We start from the raw sequence: 15,008 nt of genomic DNA, 5'->3' as shown, positions 1-15,008 counted from the left end.
ACAGGTAATAGCCATACAAGTTCATTAAGGCTTCTGAGGAGATGCTATCATACAGACTTTGTACTACACTTTATTAAACTATTAAACTATATAAACCTTAGACAATTAGACTAAGAATTAATTTCTCTGAGACAGCAGGGAAACCTTAGACTGGCACCTTTGTCTTCTTTGATGAGAAGTAGCAAAAGCTGATGTATCATCAAAGAAGCGTTCGTGGGACTCTGAGGTTTCTGTTCAACTAACTACTCATATTGCCTAATTTCCTCATCAGGTATTTAACATTATGTACTGAAAATCAGAGCCTGTGAACAACAAAGGTTTGGAGAGACAATACTAAGTATGGATGGTCTGCCTGGAGAAATAAAATTCTAGCCAGAACCTCACTTGCTGAATCCTCACAAAAAGAATACAGAGGGGAGAAAGTGAGGAGCTGTGTTGAAAATTGAAACCATCAGCATATTCAAAGGAAAACAAAGGCACAAGTTCCCTCAGTAGCTCTGTCCCCACTACAGATATGGGGTTAGGAAATTCCTCTCTGCTAAAGAAAGCAATTATATTTGCCACAAGGGCACAATGAATTGTTTCAATATAATTGTTCTTACTTCCTGCTGTATATTACTGATAATGTAACCATTACATAACAATTAAACAATGTTAATAACATTTACCATAAACAACTGTAGAATGGACTCGGCTTTTACAGTGAGTTTGTTATATGCTGTACATTGGCACGTGTCACTGTGCAAGAAGCTGCCCCTGAAAATGCACACAGCAGACTGCTACAGTTGGGCTGTTATTCATTCTTTTACATATTCATTCTTTTACATCTTTGTCTACACAGTGTATGCATGCCCACTCCTCAAACCCAGGAATAATAGCTGGACATCATTTTTCATCACTTCTTTATTTCTCTAGAAGCTTGAAAAGTCTCCTGATCTGTTCTTAGAATTCTTTTTGAATACTGGTGCTTTTAAGAGTTTCACCTATACCCAGCTTTGTTAATTTGACAAAAATAAAATACAAAAAGTGTCTTTCTAAAAGGATGATCCACATTAAAGTGACCTACTAACTCCTAAATATCTTAAACAGCATTTGGCCCATGTGCTTATGAAACAGCTGGAATAGAAGCAACCAAAACAGAATTTCCAGAAGGCTGTCTTGAGTCAATTGTATCACATACTACAGATCTGTTTCAAAGGTTCTCTCTACCATTTGCAATACATCAAGAATGCTGGAAGCTTGACAAAGAGCTTGAGCTGGAATTGCAGGTACCAATCATATTTCTCAACAAATCTCCCTTCCATTAAAAGAAGAGAATGTTCAAAATGCACTTAGTTTCCACAGTTACTTAGGAAAGAAAAAAATCCATACAGCTAAACGACCCCAGAAAGCCCCAACAAAACCAGAATATTAATTTGATACATATACCTGCTATTTTAAAAGTAATCAAATTAGAAGCACATGGAAGAACACCCAGGATGTGTCAATGATGGCTGTGACTTGCTGTTTGTGATATATATGTGTGTATATATAAATATTTATTAGAAAGAAATTCTTTAGCGTGAGAGTGACAAGGCCTTGGCACAGGTTGCCCAGAGATGTTGTGGCTGTCACATCCCTCGCAGCGTTCAAGGCCAGTGTCTCGGGTTGAGCTGGCAAAATGTCAACTGCCCAACACAAAGTCAGAGCCTTACCTGTCTCTCCTAATCTACATAGATTCTCTGAGCCTGCTCATTTGAGGCCTAATTAAAATTAAAGCCAAAACTGTCACAGTCTCCACCCCTTATTTCATACCAAATGACATTAAACTCATATCTATTCCCCGCTCTTGAAAAGTCTTTGTTCTTTTCAGAGTCGTTTTCCACCCCTCTATATTGCAGGCAATAGTCCATTAGGATGGGGTAGGCACTTTAGACAAAAAAAGCAGTTCATCATTTAGACACCAACTCTGGCTCAGCTCAGGTCTTCTTCACTTGATGGTTCATGTCCTGCAACACAGAACTCAAAGCGCAAGTTATTGTCTTCTCAAGGTTATATGTCCTTGAGGCACACATTGGGATCATCCTATCTCCTCTTCAGGGGTCATCATACCCCCACTGGGGTCACTATCCCCACACTGGGGTCACAATCCCCTTCTCAGGGGTCACTATATCCGTACTAGGATCACCATCCCCTCTTCAGGGGTCACCATCCCCACACTGGGGTCACTATCCCCTTCTCAGGAGTTTCACAATAGCAAGCACATGTTTCACAATTGTGGATAACCTTAGAAACAGTGTCCATGGTTAAATCCACCCCTTGGCCTCACCCACCTGTAGGTGGTCTGAGGCATCATGGGCCCATTGAGCCAGGAACAACTCTCCCTTATGCTAGTCCAGGTGTGATGTTCCTCATTAGTTCAGCCTTTGGGCACATGAGCATCCACATGACAAATCTCCACAGATTCTACTCAAGTGGCAGTGTTCCACCACACATCAACAACCCACATAGGCCTCTTCACACTTTCAATTAGGCTTCTTCTATCGGTCCAGCCACCCTCAGAGGGTGCTGGCTGTCATCTACAAGTCAGTGTAGAGGTAAAGCCTTGGCCACCCTTCTGGTTCAGCACTGTCCAATAGACTTGGTTGTCCTCCTCCTCCTGGCTGGAGGCAGGGTAGCTTTATTGCTGTTTTTGACTCTTTTCTAGGGTCTCTGCTTCAACATGTGGACAGCTTTTTACCAGCTTTCTTCTATTTTGGTTTCCATACCTGGACTTCAAGCACAGAAGTAGATTCATTGTCCCACCTTCTCATGCCTCTCCCTTGGTCACACAGGAAGGACCACAGTTCATCATGTGTCCCATGCTTGCAGTTTGCTCTCTGTCGAGGTGAGCAGGAGCAAAAGACCCGTCTCTTGGGCTGTCTCCTTGGAGTGGCTGCATTCACAGCAGGTACAATTGGAGCTGTCTGATCACAAAGACAGTCAGTAAAAGGGTTATAACAAGCACCCAGAAGCAAGAAAACATTTTTTATATTCTACATGTACCAAAACAATGAGATAAACTCTTCATAGTTTACAAAACAATCTCAAGGAAACCTGCCAAGCTCCTGGGACTCCTGCCAAGTTCCTTGGTCATTGCCCACATTCTCCACCATTTATCTGTCTTGGGTTGAGCTGGCAAAATGCCAATGCCCAACACAGAGTCAGAACCTTTCTCCCCCCACCCCTGCTGAGAAAAGGGAGAAAAAGAAAAAACTCTGGAAACTCAAATTAGGTTTAAACTTAAACTAACTATATATATTTATACAGAAAAGAGAAAATTAAAAGAAACTACAATATAACACACACTTAGAGTAGTTAGATATAACAACAATTTTCTACCTTGCACTGTAAACAGATTCCATCACTCTGGATCCATAAGCACCCTAAAAGACACCCAGCAAGAAACAGAAAGTATAACAAAATGTTTCTACTTCCCTGAACTCAAAAAAAAAAAAGGCAAGTAGAGGCAGCAGCAGCAGAGCCCAAGACAGCAAGACAGCAGCTCCGTGTCTTGCCTCTACTTCAGCCATGATGGAACTGAGTGAACACCTCCTACTTCTGCACTCATATCTCAGGTTTGTGTCATCTGGTATGAAATATTCCTTTGGTTGCTTAAGTCAGGTGATACCTATCTCTCCTAATCTATGTAGATTCTCTGAGTTTGCTAATTTGAGACCTAGCTAAAACTAAAGTCCACAGCCAGGTTGGACAGGCATTTGAGTAATCTGGTCTAGTGGAAGGTGTCCCTGCTCATGGCAGGCAGGTTGGAGCAAGATGAGCTTTAAGGTCCCTTTCAACCTAAGCCATTCTATGGTGCCATGATTTTACAATACAAGTAATGTATAAAATGTGAACCAGTCATCCGTGAAATTTCATCTGATGTTGACTTTTTGCTGTTAGGAAGTGCCTGTCTGCCCTCAAGGTGGCAGAGAGTGGCTCAACACCTTCCTCAGTAAAGGGTAAGACTGTCTGTTTTCCTGCTTCCAAGAGAAGGATGTCGTTCTCTTTGCTCCCACGCAAAAACGGTGTTATAACTTCATATGCTTGCTAACTTTCCTCCTCTCTCCCTGAAGACAGGAGGTTCAATTTGATATTGTTACACTTAGTCACCTAGTCACTTATAAGGCTTGGTAAAACCTAGAAGAAATAAATGTTATTTTTAGAGTCATGTAGGTGCAGAATGTGCCATTTCTGAGGCTGTGCATATCATGCTGTTGATATCTCCAAGGTGGGTAGAAATAGTTTTCAAATCCTGAACATTAATAGTGTTAGTATTACTAAACTTATAAAATAAGTTTTGGTTTCTCAAGAAATTACAATTTTCAAAAGAGCAGACTGTCTGTTCTCATACCTTTCCAGTCATAATTCTTCATTTAAAAGGGTTTGCATTCTGCTTCTATTCCAGCTTTAGAGTGCCTTGTTTGAAATAGACTATAAATTTTATTTAGTGTATGACAAAATTTGAATTATTAGTTTAATCTAAAGAGGAAGCCAATAGAGAATAATCCAAATTCAATGATTAAATTCTGGAAAATTAAAGAATTTGACTCACAGATCATATGTTGCTTAAAATAAGTTCCAAATTATGATATCTTGAAAAATGTGTATTTTAAGATACTTCAATGTTAAGTTTTATTTTCAAAATAGTTATTAATAAAACTAATATTATTTCAAGATAGATCAAATGGAATACCCTAGAGTTCTTTTCTTTAGTTATCCAAATATTAATTCCATTCTGCTATCTAGCATTTCAAATTGTTCCCATAGGCATTTACTTGACATTAAGGATACAGAGCAAGTATAAACCAAGTTTACAAGAAACTCCTACAAACCAACTAAACCTCACAAATCTGACAATTGTTTGGACATTAGAATGAAGCTGAACACTAAATAATTAACATGCAGGCAAACTAGGTACTGTTTCAATAAACCAGTCGTCAACAATGCACCTGTTAGCATTGCTAAAATTACACAGTTGTAAAAGTTGCAAGGATTGGCCTTTTGAAGACACATTTCATAAAGAATATAAACACTGAGGATTGCTTTTGATAGGGGACTTGTACTGCTTACAATTGTGTAAAAAACTCCAAAATCCCTGAGAAAATCCTGTAGTGAAGGCTTTTCCAAGGTCTATGAAATCTCCATGTACCTCAAAACAATAAAGAAAAGCATATATGTATGAGACATGCATTTATTGCTTTGTTAAGTGAATTCTTTCCATACAACTTTCCTTCTATTAAGATGCAAATGCTGAAAATAGAAAGTGGAAGCTGAAAATATCACAGAAGAATTCATCCCTAAAGGAGGAATGTGATATGTGCTCTTACCACCTGTGAGATATTAGCAGCAAGTCATGAATAGATCTGATAAAATTAGTTTGTATTGGTAGGACAATGCAGCTGTTGCAGTGTAACTTTTGGCTTACATGAAGCTTATTCATAATTTATTTTTATGATTTTCAAAATCCAGCAAAATAAAAATGGGCCACTGTCTAATTGTTACCATACTGTTGATTCAAAAGCTATTTGCAGTGCACTCAAGAAGCAATTCCTTATTCTGTCCTCCCTCTCTCCAGTCCTACTTCCTTGAGCCCTCAAGTGCATTTGATTTCTAAAGTTAAACTTGGATCCACCTTAAAGCTCCTAGTTTAGAGACTCTGGATAAGTGAAATGCCATTTAAAACATCCCAATGCCATCCCTTTCCTGTGCTATTCCTTTCATATATACTAGCAGAATATAACTTCTTCCAGTCTAAATGTTTAAGGCAGCATTTACTTTTATGCTTTTCTCTTTTTATGTTGCTTTTTTTTTAACTTCAAATATTTACCTTTTTGTTTTTGTTGTTGTTATTCTCCACATACAAGGAAGCACAAGTGAATCCACATATGACTATGGGTATTCAATGTATGGTGATTTGACTTCGAAGGTCCCTTCCAACTCAAAACATTCCATGATTCTATGAAACAAATAATAAAGCTAGAGGTGACAAATGGATGCAGAATTTTTATAACTACCCCGTTATAATATCATAAAAGTAGACAAATGGAATTCCTCTTGATACAAGAATAACTGAAAAGATTCACAAGTTCCAAGAATTTCTAAGCTTTGTTACATGTTCTCAAAGTCATTGCAAAATTCCTATTTATGATTTTGAGCATAAAGGATATATATCTATAGTCATAAGAATGTGTGTCAATTTAATTCCTCAAATTTGACTATTTGTTCATATCTATTTGATTTACCTACTAATTCATAGTTGGATAATTTTACTGGCAAATATCTTTGTACCTTTATTTTTATCCATTCTGTTAGGCCTCTAGGAGGCGTGTGGGTTCAACAGGCACTGTAAAACAAAAGCATAATCCATGTATCATGAAGGTGTTCTTCATCTGGTTCATACCTGAACTGAAGACCCCTTGGTGTCAAAGCCTTCTCCTATTATCATGATCCTGAGAAGTTTGGCCCATGGAGTGGGTACTTTAGAGAAAATAAAACTTTGTTGTTTACAACCTTATTCACAGATGCCTAGTGTAGTTTTATGATAGGCTATTTTTATCCTGTGTGTTTCATCACCAGTTGCATGTACAAGAACACACACAGGTCTTAAAACATGCTTAAATCTTAATCAAGGGAAAGATTTATTGGTTGATACAATGGAGTTAAAATTTTTTTTACAGTCTTACAAGCTTCATGAGAAAAAGCCCTGAGAGCAATGCATTTTCTGTATTTTTCATATCATGTGAGAAAATACCTGAACCTCATCTTACTTGACTTGCCTGAAGAAGCAGTTACATGTAGCAGTTCAGAACAGAAAGAAAGACAAATACTGATTTATTTCATGACAGCACTGCAGGGAATTTGCAAGCAAATACTGTAGTAGTTTCACTGTTTCCAAATGCCTATCCTGTTGTATTTTGGTCGAACTAAAATACTTAATTTCCTCTCCAGAGTCATCTGCAAAATTCATTTTTTATCTCCTTGGTCACTTTTTCGGTAATTTGTGTAATCCAGTGTCTGCATCCTATTTAGTTACTTGTATAGTGCATTGTTTTGCAGTTACATTAACACTCACAGTCTAAAAATACAAAGCCTGTTCACCAGCTTTCTTGAGTCCTTCCCCAAAGCTCTTTTTTGTACAACAGTAGGCAAACTCACCATAGGAAAAGAAGAAAAGTTTTCTTTGTCCAACTTTTTGTCTCAGCAAAGGTACACCAAAAATTGATCTATTGTGAGGGATGATTCTTCTTATCAAACACTAGATAACTTAATGAGGTTGTGAAATTTAACTAGAATTAAACCATACAATGTGAATGGCAGAAGGGGGCCCCAGTGCCCCTCAACAGAGAGTCACCCACTACGATCACTTGATGTTTCTTTTTGCTGTAACCACCATGTGCTGCTGGTGCAGTTTCTCCTTGTTGGCCATTTGTGGACATCTAAACTCTTTAAAGCATCACATCCAGTCTGGTTGTTGGAGGGTGGAGACTGAATTGGAGCACTGCTTTTGTGAGCCACCAGGGTCCAAGGTGTCCCAAGCTCAGTGGTATCCACTGTTAGGTGGATGGTTCTGAAACTATCTATCTATCTATCTATCTATCTATCTATCTATCTATCTATCTATCTATCTATCTACCTATCTCTGTTTCAGCCCCTCTGATACTACACAGCCTGTTAATGCTAAGTTATTGATTAATTAATAGCTATTAATTAACTATTAATAATTAATAGTTAATTTAGTGATTTAATACTTAATTTAGCTATAAAATTAACCCAATTGATAATGACTGTGAATATGCTTAGAGCTGTACTTACAACACCTTCAAACCCCCACAAAATTATATATATATAAAAAAAGTTTGGCACAGATAAACCAATATGGTCTGTGTTTGAACGTCTGAGTCATGATGAATCATACAAACCTGTTGTGAATACCTTTCCCTAAAACATCCTTTTTTTCTGACAGCTTTATTAGAGTAAAAACCTTATTTGTAAATTTTTTTTCCTTTAAAAATACTTTGAGTAGATGTTTGAGAAGAGAGAATGAGGTTGAATTTAGGCAGAAGAAAATAATTCTAAATTTTGCAGCAACAATTTAACCCACAGTTATTGTACATTAGAAAAATGAAAACATTCATCTTCTTTTGTGAATTTTCCAGAAGGAATCATTAATTTGTTTTAAGATAACATTAAGTTTGTCATATTGCAAATTTTATTCATTAACCTCTGGTATAACTGGTCAAATTCAGTGTTTCCTATAGTGAGCTGAGACAATAAAGATGTTTGTGAGTTGGATTATAATAGGAGTAAAATTTTTTAAAATGCGATATTCAAAGCAACATATAATATAAATTATATTTTCTAAATTAGTTTTGCTATAAATTATACATATTCAATTGTCATGATTCTTGAGTTCCTGGGCTTATGGTCAATTGCAGCTGTGTTTAAAATATTAAAAAAACCCACAGAGTAATTTATATCTGAGTTCAGGCTATTTTGCTAATTCAGAAATCTGTCTCTTATACACCTAATAAATAATAAAAAAAAAGAGAATAGTATATCTATAAAGTACAAAGTGTGTAAGGTTTTCAGCAACATACTTGTCTATGAGATATATGAAAAAAACCGTATATATATACACTAAGTAAAACAAAATGGAAAATAATGTGAACTATTTGTTATATGCACAATATACAAAGACTTCAGGAGAGGGAAACTGTATATCTGTTTTTAACAACGAAGTTATGTATGTGAAAATTCCAGAAATGGATAAATATGAATATTTTAGAAGTTGAAACACTTGTTTAAGCATCAGTATTAAACTGTACATTGCATTTAGGGGTTAGTTATGACTGATTTAAAAGCACAGCTTTTTAAAATTACGTTTGATGTACATAAGATCTGGAAAGCTGGAAAAGAATCTCATGAAAATTAACAAGATGAACTGCAAGGTGCTGCACCTTGGTCAGGGCAAACTGGTATTAATCCAGGCTGGGGGATGAACAGATTGAGAGCAGCTCTACTGAGAAGGATTTGGCCTTGCTGGTGGATGAGTGTTTTGGTTTGAGGGGAAAAACCAAAATGTTTACCCACAAGTGGGGGAGGGGGCCTTCTCCACAATAATCACGCCATTCTTTATCAAATATAAGAAAAGGAATTTTAATACAAGGATGATGATTGTTCTTAACTTATATATATATATATATATATATATATATATATATATATATATATATATATGTGTATGTATATATATGTGAACAGACTAGTGCAAACCGCTTCCCCAACACCACAAGAGAGAGAAAAACGAACAACAGCAAAATCCAGCAGGTTTTCCTCTGGGAGGAAAGTTATACTTAGGCAGGGTCAGTGTCACAGCCCGGCTGGCTGCGGAGTGAGTTTCCAGTCCCTCTCCAGTGAGACAGACGAGTGGTGAGCTCTCAGATGAACTCTGTCTCTTCCCCCTGTGTTCCTTGTCCAAGAAGCAGAAACATGAGCAGCCAGAAGCAGTCTGGGGCAGGCAGCAGCAGCAGCAAGACAGCCAGAAGCAGTCCCTGGGCAGGCAGCAGCAGCAAGACGGCTTCTCCTCAACCCCGCAAACACACACCAACTCCCAGCCGTGTGTAGTCCCCAAGAACAAAAGAGACAAACCAGCCCCCACCCAAGTGATCAGCAGTTAACTACTTTTTTTGTTAACTACGGGCATGGGCAGTTAGTGGCAGAAGAGAGAATTTACATAATAATTCCAAACTACAACATTATCCACCTCTAAATTCTCTTCCATGCCAATACTCTACATCAAACTTAAATTTTCTTCCAAATATTTAAATGTTTACAAATACAGTAATATGAGTCATTTACCCAGACATAAGTTCCCCTTGAGGTATACATCATGTCTCTCCATCTTCCTGCATCACCCACCAGGTGGAACCAGATCCTTGAGCGAAGACAATCCCACAAATGGGTTAATCCAGACTGTTTTCCCTAGCATACCTCTCAGGTGTATTACGGGGACTTTATCTCCATCTACAGTGTGAAGGAGTTCTGATTGGGCAGGACCGGCTCGATTGACAGAGCTTCTAGTGTTGACTAACCATGTAGCCTTTGCTAATTGTTGATCCCAGTGTTTGAAAGTCCCTCCACCCAATGCCTTCAAAGTGATTTTCAACAGTCCATCACACCGTTCAACTTTCCCGACAGCTGGTGCATGGTAGGGGATATGATACACCCACTCAATGCCGTGCTCTCTCCCCCAGGTAGCAACTAAGCTGTTTTTGAAATGATTTCCATTATCTGACTCAATTTGCTCTGGGGTGCCATGTTGCCACAGGACTTGTTTTTCCAGGCCTAGAATGGTGTTCTGGGCAGTGGTGTGAGGCACTGGGTGTGTCTCCAGCCATCCTGTGGTTGCTTCCACCATGGTGAGCACATAGCGCTTGCCTTGGTGGGTCTGTGGCAGTGTGATGTAGTCAACCTGCCAGGCCTCCCCGTACTTATACTTATCCCAGTGTCCACCATACCACAGGGACTTCACTCTCTTAGCCTGCTTAATGGCAGCACATGTCTGACAGTCATGGATGACCTGAGAGATAATGTCCATGGTTAAATCCACCCCTTGGTCTCGTGCCCATTTATAAGTGGCATCTCTGCCCTGATGGCCCGAGGCATCATGGGCCCATTGAGCCAAGAACAGCTCTCCCTTATGCTGCCAGTCCAGATCTGTCTGTGATACTTTCACTCGTGCAGCTCGGTCTGCCTGTTGGTTGTTGCGATGTTCCTCATTGGAACACATGTGCATCTACGTGGCGGACTCTCACAATCAGCTTCTCTACTCGGGTGGCGATGTCTTGCCATATATCGGCAGCCCAGATGGGTTTCCCTCTAGATTTCCAATTGGTTTTCTTCCACCAGTCTAACCATCCCCCGAGAGCATTGGCCACCATCCATGAGTCAGAGTAGAGGTAAAGCTTTGGCCATTTCTCTCGTTCAGCAATGTCCAGGGCCAACTGCATGGCTTTAAGCTCTGCAAACTGACTTGACCCACCTTCTCCTTCAGTAGCTTCTGCAACTTGTCGGGTGGGACTCCATACAGCTGCTTTCCATTTGCAATTAGTCCCTACAATGCGACAGGAGCCATCGGTGAAGAGGGCGTAGCGTATTTCCTCTTTTGGCAATTGATTGTATAGTGGAGCTTCTTCCGCACGTGTCATCTGCTCTTCCTCTTCATTTGCTAGACCAAAATTTTCAAATTCAGGCAAGTTCGTGATGAATTCCAGGATCCCAGGGCGATTTGGTTTTCCCATACGGGCGCGCTGCGTAATCAGGACAATCCACTTGCTCCAGTTAGCATCAGTGGTGTGATGTGTAGAGGCAGCCTGTCCTGACAACATCCACTTCAGCACTGGTAGTCGAAGTGCCAGAAAGGGCTGTGCTTCCGTGCCAATCACCTCTGAGGTGGCTTGAACTCCTTCATAGGCAGCTAGGATCTCTTTCTCTGTTGGGGTATAGTTGGCTTCAGATCCTCTGTGGCCTCGGCTCCAGAATCCAAGTGGTCGGCCTTGAGTCTCACCAGGCACCTTCTGCCAAAGGCTCCAAGACAGGCCATTATTCTCGGCAGCGGAGTAGAGCATGTTCTGTATGTCTGGTCCTGTCCTGACTGGTCCAAGGGCTACAGCCCGAGCAATCTCATTCTTAATCTGGTCAAAGGCTTGTTGCTGTTCAGGGCCCCAGTGGAAATCATTCTTCTTAGGGGTTACCAAGTAGAGAGGGCTTACGATCTGACTGTGTGCTGGGATATGCATCCTCCAGAACCCTATGGAACGCAGAAAGGCTTGTGTTTCCTTTTTGTTGGTAGGTGGAGACATTGCTGTGATCTTATTGATGACTTCCGTTGGAATCTGATGGTGTCCATCCTGCCACTTCACTCCCAGGAACTGGATCTCTTGGGCTGGTCCCTTAACCTTACTCCATTTGATGGCAAAGCCAGCTCCCAAAAGGATCTGGATGATTTTCCGTCCTTTCTGAAAAACCTCTTCTGCTGTGTCCCCCCACAAAATGATGTCATCAATGTATTGCAGGTGTTCTGGAGCCTCACCCCTCTCCAGTGCAGTCTGGATCAGTCCATGACAGATGGTGGGACTGTGTTTCCACCCCCAAGGCAATCGGTTCCAAGTGTACTGCACGCCCCTCCACGTAAAAGCAAACTCTGGCCTGCACTCTGGTGCCAGAGGAATGGAGAAGAACACATTAGCAATGTTAATAGTGGCATACCACTTTGCTGCCTTGGACTCCAGCTCATACTGGAGCTCCAGCATGTCTGGCACAGCGGCACTCAGTGGTGGGGTAACTTCACTCAAGCCATGATAGTCCACAAACAATCTCCATTCTCCATCAGACTTACTCACAGGCTAGATGGGGCTGTTGAAGGGTGAGTGGGTTTTGCTGACCACCCCTTGGCTCTCCAGTTCATGGATCATCTTATGGATGGGAATCACAGCATCGCGGTTCGTTTGGTATTGCCGACGGTGCACTGTTGTTGTGGCGATTGGCACCTGCTGTTCCTCAACTTTCAACAGTCCGACAGCAGAAGGACTTTCTGAGAGACCTGGCAATGAGTTCAATTGTTCAATCCCTTCTGTCTGTACAGTGGCTATTCCAAAAACCCATCTATGCCCGTTTGGGTCCTTAAAATATCCATTCCTGAGGTAGTCAATGCCCAGGATACATGGGGCAGATGGACCAGCCACAATGGGAGGTTTCTGCCAATCTCTCCCTGTCAAGCTCACTTCAGCTTCTAGCACAGTCAACTCTTGAGATCCCCCTGTCACCCCAGAAATAGAAATAGTTTCTGAGCCCACATTTCCTGATGGCATTAGTGTGCATTGAGCGCCGGTATCAACCAAAGCCTTATACCTTTGTGGATCTGATGTGCCAGGCCATCAAATCCACACAGTCCAATAGACACAGTTGTCCTGTGCCTCTACCTGGCTAGAGGCAGGGCCCCCCCTAGCACTGGTCTTGGTCATAACAGTCGGAACATTTTCTCAATGAGTACACATGGGATGTGCCCTCCTGTGGGTCAGATTCTTGCCCATGGGAAACTGGGACTGCACTTACTCTCACTGATCTTCTTCCATTCTCCTTCAGTTCTTGTACTCGGGCTGCAAGGGCACGGGGGGGTTTCCAATCCCATCTTCCCATGTCTTCTCCATATTTTGCCAGGAAGTACCACATCTCGGTTCGTGAGGTCTGTCCACTTCCTCTGGCTGGGGGGGTGTCTGGCTCTGACTTCAGAGGTTCTCATTCGCACTGGTGCCACTTGGAGACTGTCCCTAATCGCCGCTCTAATCTCCTCTCTGAGTTTCCTCTGCTCATTCTTTACCTCTGCAACCAATGTCTCTACAGCAGAAATACGGGCCTGCAGTGGGCTGTGGGTCATGCCTTCATATATCCGAAGCTTATTTGCTACAGCACCCACTGTTTCTTGGTTCTCTTCCCTATACATGGATGCCAGGAAATTGGTGTATTCAGCTGGCCCCATGTGTGAGAGGTTCCACCACATATGTGGTGTGCATCTGACCTTGTCAGGGTCATTATTGGTTTGCCCACCCCTTCCAAAAAGCACTTCCATCATTGCCATCTCCCTCAGATGTAAAATTCCTTCTTCCATCATGTTCCAAGTCTTCTTAATGTGATGTTCCTGCAGGATTTCTCTATAAACAAACTTCTCTCTTACACTCATTAGAAGTCTTGCCCAGAGTGAAAGGGGCTTTGATTCCCTCACAAACATCTGTTCAATAGCCACATCCTGGGCCAGAGCCCCCAAAAACCTGGCTTCAGCACCATCCAGTTGTAAGGTTTCACCCATAAGGTCCCAAACTCGGATCAACCAAGTCAGGATGGGCTCGCCCGGGTGTCGAGTAATGTCTTTCCGCAAACCACGGAGGTTATCAAACGACAATGACTCAGTGATGATCTCAGGCTCTGGGTCTGCTTGCTGTGAAGGTGCAGCAGCCCCCTCATCATCCGCTGGATGGACTGGTTTGGTCTTATATTTCCTTTTCTGGGTAGGGGCTACTTCCATAGGCTTGGACTGTCCACCTGGTTTAGCCTCGTCCTGCGTCACTGTGACATCAGAGGTTTTACCCTCTTCCCTTTTCTTAGCCCCATCCTGCGTCACTGTGACGTCAGGGGTTTTACCCTCTTCCCTTTTCTTAGCCCCATCCTGCGTCACTGTGACGTCAGGGGTTTTACCCTCTTCCCTTTTCTTAGCCCTGTCCTGTGTCACTGTGACATCCGGGGTGTTACCCTCTTCCTTCTCCCTCTTCACTGTGATGTCAGGGGTTTTACTCTCTTGCTTTTCCCCCTTCACTGTGACATCAGGGGTTTTACTCCCTTTCTTTTCCCCCTTCACTGGGCTAGGCTTCTGAATGCATTCTCGAAAAACCCTGGCCCTGCCTTCAAACATACTGGAAGCCACAGGGATACAACCTTGCAGAAAAACCATAAAGAGCAAGATATCTCTGGCATCCAGGGAGAATTTAAACATCCCAAAAGCCGTCGTAGCAGACTTGAAGGGGGAATGGACGGAGGGTTGGGAGAAAAAACTCCCCTTTGTTCCTTCCCAAGGGTCAGTACTATTATCACTAAATCCCCAGAGGTAGCAGCTTAGGTTATGGCAGGAAAACAGCCTTGAGAACATCATCCAAATGACACCCATAGGCATTGAATTCATAGCACCATAAATCCAAAGTAAGAACTCAATAATAATTGCGGCTATTTGAGTTTTACTCATTGATTTGTTGATAAGACTTAAACCTGCCGCTCCTTTTGGCATGAATTTGTATCAACAAAAAGCCAATATATTATACAGGATGGTCCTGATGAACCCTAAACTCAATACACACATGGTGGCAAAAGAACAGTTGTCCTTCTTTGTTCACAAGCCCCAAACACTGGGCGCCAAAAAATATGTCTTGGTTTGAGGGGAA

Source organism: Pithys albifrons, chromosome 1, assembly GCF_047495875.1.
Source record: "Pithys albifrons albifrons isolate INPA30051 chromosome 1, PitAlb_v1, whole genome shotgun sequence".
NCBI lineage: Eukaryota > Metazoa > Chordata > Aves > Passeriformes > Thamnophilidae > Pithys > Pithys albifrons.
Note: the sequence above shows the minus strand (reverse complement) of the source record.